General features: G+C 42.3%; 1 pseudogene; it reads left to right on the top strand.

Annotated features, from left to right (window-relative positions):
* The first annotated feature begins 460 nt into the window (after positions 1–460).
* LOC118941007 overlaps positions 461–9,408 on the top strand; it is a 12,990-nt pseudogene continuing 4,042 nt past the window's right edge.

Below are 9,408 nucleotides of genomic sequence, written 5' to 3'. Positions count from 1 at the left end.
CCCACTGTTAACCCACTAAGTTAAGTTAACCCACTGTTAACCCACTAAGTTAAGTTAACCCACTGTTAACCCACTAAGTTAAGTTAACCCACTGTTAACCCACTAAGTTAAGTTAACCCACTGTTAACCCACTAAGTTAAGTTAACCCACTGTTAACCCACTAAGTTAAGTTAACCCACTGTTAACCCACTAAGTTAAGTTAACCCACTGTTAACCCACTAAGTTAAGTTAACCCACTGTTCCTAGGCTGTCATTGAAAATAAGAATTTGTTCTTAACTGACATGTCTCGTTGAAAAAAAAAAAAATGATGAGCTGGGCTCTAATAGAATGTGTTACAGCTTTGTGTAGGGGGGGGGGGGGGGGAGTGGAACGCTGGACAGCTTGATTTGGTCTTCCCTCAGAGCTTTACACAGGACAAAGGCTCTGTACCTGGACCAGAGCCATGCATTACCAGTCGTCATGGGCTGGTGTACACTAGCACTCATCCAGCCTCGTCCCCTACCAGTCGTCATGGGCTCGTGTACACTAGCACTCATCCAGCCTCGTCCCCTACCAGTCGTCATGGGCTCGTGTACACCAGCACTCATCCAGCCTCGTCCCCTACCAGTCGTCATGGGCTCGTGTACACTAGCACTCATCCAGCCTCGTCCCCTACTAGTCGTCATGGGCTCGTGTACACTAGCACTCATCCAGCATCGTCCCCTATCAGTCGTCATGGGCTGGTGTACACTAGCACTCATCCAGCCTCGTCCCCTACCAGTCGTCATGGGCTCGTGTACACTAGCACTCATCCAGCCTCGTCCCCTACCAGTCGTCATGGGCTCGTGTACACCAGCACTCATCCAGCCTCGTCCCCTACCAGTCGTCATGGGCTCGTGTACACTAGCACTCATCCAGCCTCGTCCCCTACTAGTCGTCATGGGCTCGTGTACACTAGCACTCATCCAGCATCGTCCCCTATCAGTCGTCATGGGCTGGTGTACACTAGCACACATCCAGCCTCGTCCCCTATCAGTCGTCATGGGCTCGTGTACACTAGCACTCATCCAGCCTCGTCCCCTACCAGTCGTCATGGGCTCGTGTACACCAGCACTCATCCAGCCTCGTCCCCTACCAGTCGTCAAGGGCTCGTGTACACCAGCACTCATCCAGGCTCGTCCCCTACCAGTCGTCATGGGCTCGTGTACACCAGCACTCATCCAGCCTCGTCCCCTACCAGTCGTCATGGGCTCGTGTACACTAGCACTCATCCAGCCTCGTCCCCTACCAGTCGTCATGGGCTCGTGTACACTAGCACTCATCCAGCCTCGTCCCCGACCAGTCGTCATGGGCTCCTGTACACTAGCACTCATCCAGCCTCGTCCCCTACCAGTCGTCATGGGCTCCTGTACACTAGCACTCATCCAGCCTCGTCCCCTACCAGTCGTCATGGGCTCCTGTACACTAGCACTCATCCAGCCTCGTCCCCTACCAGTCGTCATGGGCTCCTGTACACTAGCACTCATCCAGCCTCGTCCGCTACCAGTCGTCATGGGCTCGTTTTTTTTTTTGATAACTAGCTACAGTGCAGGCTAACTCAAATGAGCTGCTAGCTAGCTATCTAGCCAACTTAATATACTGTATATGATGAAACTGTCTCTCATTAGGACCATCACTGGAAAGGAAGACCCAGAGTTACCTCTGCTGCAGAGGATAAGTTCATTAAGAGTTACCAGCCTCAGAAATTGCAGCCCAAATAAATGCTTCACAGAGTTCAAGTAACAGACACATCTCAACAGCAACTGTTCAGAGGAGACTGCGTGAATCAGGCCTTCATTGTCAAATTGCTGCAAAGAAACCACTACTAAAGGACACCAATAAGAAGAAGAGACTTGCTTGGGCCAAAAAACATGAGCAAAGGACATTAGACCGGTGGAAATCTGTCCTTCTGTCTGATGAGTCCGTATTTGAGATGTTGTGTTCCAGCTGCTGTGTCTTTGTGAGACGCAGAGTAAGTGAAGCATATAGGAGGAGGTGAGATGGTGCTTTGCTGGTGACACTGTCTGTGATTTATTTAGAATAAAGGCACACTTAACCAGCATGGTTACCACAGCATTCTGCAGTGATACGCCATCCCATCTGGTTTAGGCTTAGTGGGACTATCATTTGTTTTTCAACAGGACAATGACCCAAAACACCTCCAGGCTGTGTAAGGGCTATTTGACCAAGAAGGAGAGTGATGGAGTGCTGCATCAGATGACCTGGCCTCCACAATCACCTGATCTCAATCCAATTGTGATGGTTTGGGATGAGTTGGACCGCAGAGTGAAGGAAAAGCAGCCAACAAGTGCTCAGCATATGTGGGAACTCCTTCAAGACTGTTGGAAAAGCATTCCTCGTGAATCTAGTTGAGAGAATGCCATGAGTGTGCAAAGCTGTCATCAAGGCAAAGGGTGGCTATTTTGAAGAATCTCAAATATAAAATATATTTTGATTTGTTTAACACTTTTTTTGGTTGCTACATGATTCCATATGTGTTATGTCATAGTTCTAATGTCTTCACTATTATTCTACAATGTAGAAAAACGTACAAATAAAGAAAAACCCTAGAATGAGTAGTTGTGTCCAAACATTTGACTCGTACTCTATATGTTTGTTACTGGTACTGTATATGGTACTATATATGTGGTATTGGTACTGTATATGGTACTATATATGTGGTATTGGTACTGTATATGGTACTCTATATGTTTGTTACTGGTACTGTATATGGTACTATATATGTGGTATTGGTACTGTATATGGTACTATATATGTGGTATTGGTACTGTATATGGTACTATATATGTGGTACTGGTACTGTATATGGTACTATATGTGGTATTGATACTGTATATGGTACTATATATGTGGTACTGGTACTGTATATGGTACTATATATGTGGTACTGGTAATGTATATGGTACTATATATGTGGTACTGGTACTGTATATGGTACTCTATATGTTTTTGTGTAGGTGTGTGTGAGCAAAGATTGCGGAATTACAATCAAGGTTTTATGTTTTATGGGTGTCTCATGATGGTTGTTCAGTGTAGTCGATCTATACACAGGGACTGGGTGTTCGTACAGTTGAAGTGGGAAGTTTACATACTCTTAGGTTGGAGTCATTAAAACTAATTGTTTCAACCACTCCACAAATTTATTGTTAACAAACTATAGTTTTGGCAAGTCAACTTTGTGCATGAAACAAGTCATTTTTCCAGCAATTGTTTACAGACAGATTATTTCACTTTTAATTCACTGTATCACAATTCCAGTGGGTAAGAAGTTTACATACACTAAATTGACTGTGCCTTTAAACAGCTTGGAAAATTCCAGAAAATGATATCATGGCTTTAGAAGCTTCTGATAGGCTAATTGACATAATTTGAGTCAATTGGAGGTGTACCTGTGGATGTATTTCAAGGCCTACCTTCAAACTCAGTGCCTATTTGCTTGACATCATGGGAAAATCAAAAGAAATCAGCCAAGACCTCAGAAAAAAAATTGTAGACCTTCACAAGTCTGGTTCATCCTTGGGAGCAATTTCCAAATGCCTTAAGGTACCACGTTCATCTGCACAAACAATAGTACCCAAGTATAAACACCATGGGACCACGCAGCCGTCATACCGCTCAGGAAGGAGACGCGTTCTGTCTCCTAGAGATGAACGTACTTTGGTGAGAAAAGTGCAAATCAATCCCAGACCAACAGCAAAGGACCTTGTGAAGATACTGGAGGAAATAGGCACAAACGATTTTCATCCACAGTAAAGCGAATCCTGTTTCGACATAACCTGCTCCAAAACCGCCATAAAAAATAGCCAGATTACGGTTTTCAACTGCACATGGGGACAAAGATCATACTTTTTGGAGAAAAAAAATATATATATATTTGGCCATAATGACCATGGTTATGTTTGGAGGAAAAAGGGAGAGGTTTGCAAGCCGAAGAACACCCTCTCAACCGCGAAGCACGGGGGTGGCAACATCATGTTATGGGGGTGCTTTGCTGCAGGAGGGACTGGTTCTCTTCACAAAATAGATGGCATGATGAGGCAGGAAAATGTTGTCTCAGTCAGAAAGTTAAAGCTTGGTCGCAAATGGGTCTTCCAAATGGACAATGACCCAAAAATGTGGCAAACAAAGTCAAGGTATTGGAGTTGCCATCACAAAGCCCAAAGCCCTGACCTCAATCCTTTGGAAAATGTATGGGCAGAACTGAAAAAGCGTGTGCGAGCAAGGAGTCCAACAAACCTGACTCAGTTACACCAGCTCTGTCAGGAAGAATGGGCCAAAATTCACCCAATTTATTGTGGGAAGTTTGTGGAAGGCTACCCAAAACGTTTGACCCAAGTTAAACAATTTAAAGGCAATGCTACCAAATACTAATTGAGTGTATGTAAACTTCTGACCCATTGGGAATGTGATGAAAGAAATAAAAGCTGAAATAAATCATTCTCTCTACTATTTTTCTGACATTTCACATTCTTAAAATAAAGTGGTGATCCTAACTGACCTCAGACAGTGAATTTTTTACTCGGATTAAATGTCAGGAATTGTGAAAAACTGAGTTTAAATTTATATGGCTGAAGGTGTATGTAAACTTCCAACTTCAACTGTATGTGAGAGAGAGAGAGAGAGAGACAGAGAATGAGAGAGGGAGAGACAGAGATGTGTGAGAGGTGTAAAGTCCGTTGTATATCATTCTTGTCAGAAAGGTTCATCAACACTGAATAACTGAACTGTCTAACCATACTGTACGAGCTTCTCACAATCACAGCAAATTGAGGTGTTAGAGTGGCAACATCGTTAAACTGAAAACTCTTAAGATATTTCCGTTGTGTTAAAGCGCAAGCCCCAAACCGTACAGGCAATTATCACTTCAACATGTTGCGGTTACATTTCATCACGTTTCACTTGTCGATGTGATAAACAAGTGTTCTGTTTAAGTGATAATGCCAGAGAAGCCGGTGTTTGGAGGATATATTGGCATGGGTGTTGTTAACCCCGAGACGAAGTCGAAAAAACGGCTTTGAGGGCATTATCACTTCTATACAACGGGTTATCAACATATTCAAAAAATTATTGACATATTTTCATTAAAAACGTTATTTTGATGAGTTTATTCATACTATTTCCACAAGATATAGTCCCGTTAACAAATCTAGGGTTGCTACCCCAAGCCGACTGGTCATTCATTCCATTGGTTCGGTTGCCAACAACCCAGTCGTTAAGTCTTTTTGTTCTGTATCTATGGACCCGACCCAGTCGTTCAGTCTTGTTGTTCTGTATCCATGGACCTGACCCAGTCGTTCAGTCTTTTTGTTCTGTATCTATGGACCCGACCCAGTCGTTCAGTCTTTTTGTTCTGTATCTATGGACCCGACCCAGTCGTTCAGTCTTTTTGTTCTGTATCTATGGACCCGACCCAGTCGTTCAGTCTTGTTGTTCTGTATCTATGGACCCGACCCAGTCGTTCAGTCTTTTTGTTCTGTATCTATGGACCCGACCCAGTCGTTCAGTCTTTTTGTTCTGTATCCATGGACCCGACCCAGTCGTTAAGTCTTTTTGTTCTGTATCTATGGACCCGACCCAGTCGTTCAGTCTTTTTGTTCTGTATCTATGGACCCGACCCAGTCGTTCAGTCTGTTTGTTCTGTATCTATGGACCCGACCCAGTCGTTCAGTCTGTTTGTTCTGTATCTATGGACCCGACCCAGTCGTTCAGTCTGTTTGTTCTGTATCTATGGACCCGACCCAGTCGTTCAGTCTGTTTGTTCTGTATCTATGGACCCGACCCAGTCGTTCAGTCTGTTTGTTCTGTATCTATGGACCCGACCCAGTCGTTCAGTCTGTTTGTTCTGTATCTATGGACCCGACCCAGTCGTTCAGTCTGTTTGTTCTGTGTCTATGGACCGGACCCAGTCATTCGTTCTAAATGTTCCATTGCCATACTGGCTGACAATGTTCTTATCCCTCGCTTGCTAGCTAGCTAACTACGGCTAACTTACAGTCACGTTTAACATTGCAGCCAGAATAACAACAGTAGCTGCATTTGCGTTTGTTCAAGCTGTTTTCTAGTGACATTTACTTGGATATATCCATAACAATGAGCTAATGATGCACGTTTTCACCTGGCACAGAAAATGTGCTCATTCGTCAGGACACTGTTGTTCAGAGGAGCTAGTCAACAACACTGCTAACACAATCACTTCAAACTGAAGCTGGAAAGACTGCAAACTAGCTGCACTTCGTTACGTTTGACCTGTTTTCTATTTGATAGTTATTTGTATACGGTATATCCATAAAAAATGATGCCAGCTGATTCATGATTTCGACTGGTTGAGAAACACCGCCTACCTCTCTGTCTTTCTCATCCCAACTCCCAACACGTTCATTACTATGGGACAGCTGGGGATCCAATTTGAATATTGAAACAAAGTTGCAAATATCGAAGAGACAGACAGCAGGTTAATACAAGTCTAAAATAAATGTGAGATAATGTCTAGATGCTTTTTATAGTGGAGATCAAGTTTATAAATTGCCTGGCTGGGCTGATAAGACAGTGGATTGCACAGTCAGATGGGAACAGAGTAAATAGGAATTTTAACATCGTCAATTTAGCCGGCGTTAACTTGTGGAATAGACACCGGCTGGAATGCGGTATTAACTAATCAGTATTCAGGATTAGACCCACCCATTGTATAATACACTACATTCTACTGTATGATTGGCCCTGTGACTAACTACCCAGGGTGGTTGTTCCTTACTAAACGACGACCTCTCTCAGAGTCTACGGTACCCATCACTGACACTCTTTTTCTAGCCTGTGTACCATTCTGTTTGTGTTATAATGCAACTCATTGCCACCTCTTGTCATGCCAAACATTTGGAAGTGGAATGGTAGCACAAACAGACTGGTTCCCAGGCTAGTCTTTTCCCAATCCACCGGTCCATTATCATGACGTGCAAGTCGGTAATCATTGGAATAAATCATGAATAAATTCTTTGGGTTACTTTCACATCAAATTGACTGATATTTTATGCTGATTTTTAGTTGCTCCTATTCCTTCCTAATGTTGATTTAAAAGATTCTGTGCACGTTTCCAGAGTGTATCGTTAATGTACGAGGAAGCTCTGTAATTCTTGTAATAAATCATTTTTAAAAATGCATCGGTCTGGGGTCTCTCTCTGCCCTGTCAGAACACAGTGATTGATCTAGATTCTAGCACACCAATTGTGGGTGACAGACTGAAAAAAAATGTGTGTGTGTGTATTTACATATGTGTGTGTGTGTGTGTGTGTTTGTGTGTGTGTGTGTGTGTGTGTGTGTGTGTGTGAGTGTGTATCGCTAAGTCAGAAGGGATTTCATTTGAAAGCTTGTTACAGCATATTAGCAGAGCGGTAAAGCATTGTGTGTGTGTGTGCGTGTGTGTGTGTGTGTGCGTGCGTGTGTGCGTGTGTGTGCACATGTTTATGTGTGCACATGTGTGTGTGTCACCAAATCAGTGATCACATTTGAAAAGTTTTTACAGCATATAAGGAGAGAGGCACAGCACTGTATCATGACATGAGGTAAGCTTCAATTATAATTTAACAACCACTTACTGAAGGCCAAATTATATGTAACCAATAAAATGTGGTTTTAGTCTTAAAGTTTAAAGAGTGACTGCCTTTAAAACGCAACCAATAATTGTAAAAAAAAAAACAGTCTGTCAATGTGAGTCAGAAACAGTTAGTCTAGTGTCAACATTGACTACAAAGTGTAAATGTGATATTTGGTCATAATGTCAGTCTCATCTAAAATAGAGTTTGGAACATCCGTGCGTCACAATGGATAAATGAAGGGTTTTGATTTGACATTTGTCCATTTGCCTACTAACATGTGGTGAACAGCTGCGGGGATTTCTCTCTATCCAATAGTATAGACAGTGAGACAGACCTGCCCAGCATCTCCGACTTTGTTTACACAAGACAACGTCACACATTTGTTTATACTTGAGAAATACTACGCAAAAAAAAAAAAAAAACGTAGTTAGATGTAAAATTGCGCAACTAAAACAACCTCGACAAAATAAAAACATCTAAAAATCATTTACAGATTTCTTGAGATGTCTTAGATTCATTCTGGGGGATGTTGAGAAGGTGAAACATCATCATCATTATTGGAATCCTTCAGGAAACACACCTCCAAGCCTGAAATCTTGTTTTCCTAATGAGCAACATATAAACACACGTGCCAGTTGGCGTGTTCAGTGAGGTGTCCAGCTTAGGTTCTGATTGAGATTTATGTCCCAAAAAGCCCTTCGGCTTGAATAAGGCTTCATAAGTACAGCTGTAAATCCTAGAAAGTCTGGAATCAAGAGCAATTACCCACAGAGAGGCTATAGTTATATAGCTGTACATTGCTGCTTAAATCAAATTAAATTACCCACAGAGAGGCTATAGTTATATAGCTGTACATTACTGCTTAAATCAAATTAAATTACCCACAGAGAGGCTATAGTTATATAGATGTACATTACTGCTTAAATCAAATTAAATAAAGTATGTTTTTTCTTTTCTTTGCCATTTACTGCTCTGCTTAGCGTTTGGGGGTTGTCGTTACAGACATGGTGGTTTTCTAGTATGAGGCAGAATCAGGCTGAACGGTGAAAATTCCTGGGTCCTGCACTAGTATCGAATAGCCCCCCGATATGCAACTGTTCAGGGAAGTCAGGAACCAATACACGCAGTCAGTCAGGAAAGCAAAGGCTAGATTTTTCAAGCAGAAATTCACATCCTGTAGCTTTAACTCCAAAAGGTTTTGGGACACTGTAAAGTCCATGAGAACAAGAGCACCTCCTCCCAGCTGCCCACTGCACTGAAGCTAGGCGACACGGTCACCAACGATAAATCCATGAGCATTTCTCAACGGCCGGCCATGCCTTCCTCCTGGCTACTCCAACCCCGGCCAACAGCTTCATTGGCTTGTTTATTGTTTATTTATACATGTGTAACTCTGTGTTGTTGTCTGTGTCCACAGTACTTTGCTTTATCTTGGCCAGGTCGCAGTTGTGAATGAGAACTTGTTCTCAACTTGCCTACCTGGTTAAATAAAGGTGAAAAAAAATATATATAATAATAATAATAAAAAATATATATATAACATTTTAGTAAACTTCCTTGACAATAATTATTCTCCTCTTTGACTGTGTGTGTATATTTACAGAACCAGTCAAAGGTTTGGACACACTCATTCCAGGGTTTTTCTTTAGTTTAACTATTTACTCCAGTTGTGGACAAAAGTTTTGAGAATGACACAAATATTACTTTCCACAAAGTCTGCTGCCTCATTGTCTTCAGAAGTGTCAAAGGCTTTTATTGACAATTACATAAAGTTGATGC

The sequence above is a fragment of the Oncorhynchus mykiss genome, chromosome 18 (genome assembly GCF_013265735.2).
Source record: "Oncorhynchus mykiss isolate Arlee chromosome 18, USDA_OmykA_1.1, whole genome shotgun sequence".
NCBI lineage: Eukaryota > Metazoa > Chordata > Actinopteri > Salmoniformes > Salmonidae > Oncorhynchus > Oncorhynchus mykiss.
Note: the sequence above shows the minus strand (reverse complement) of the source record. Positions and strands in the feature narration are given on the sequence as shown.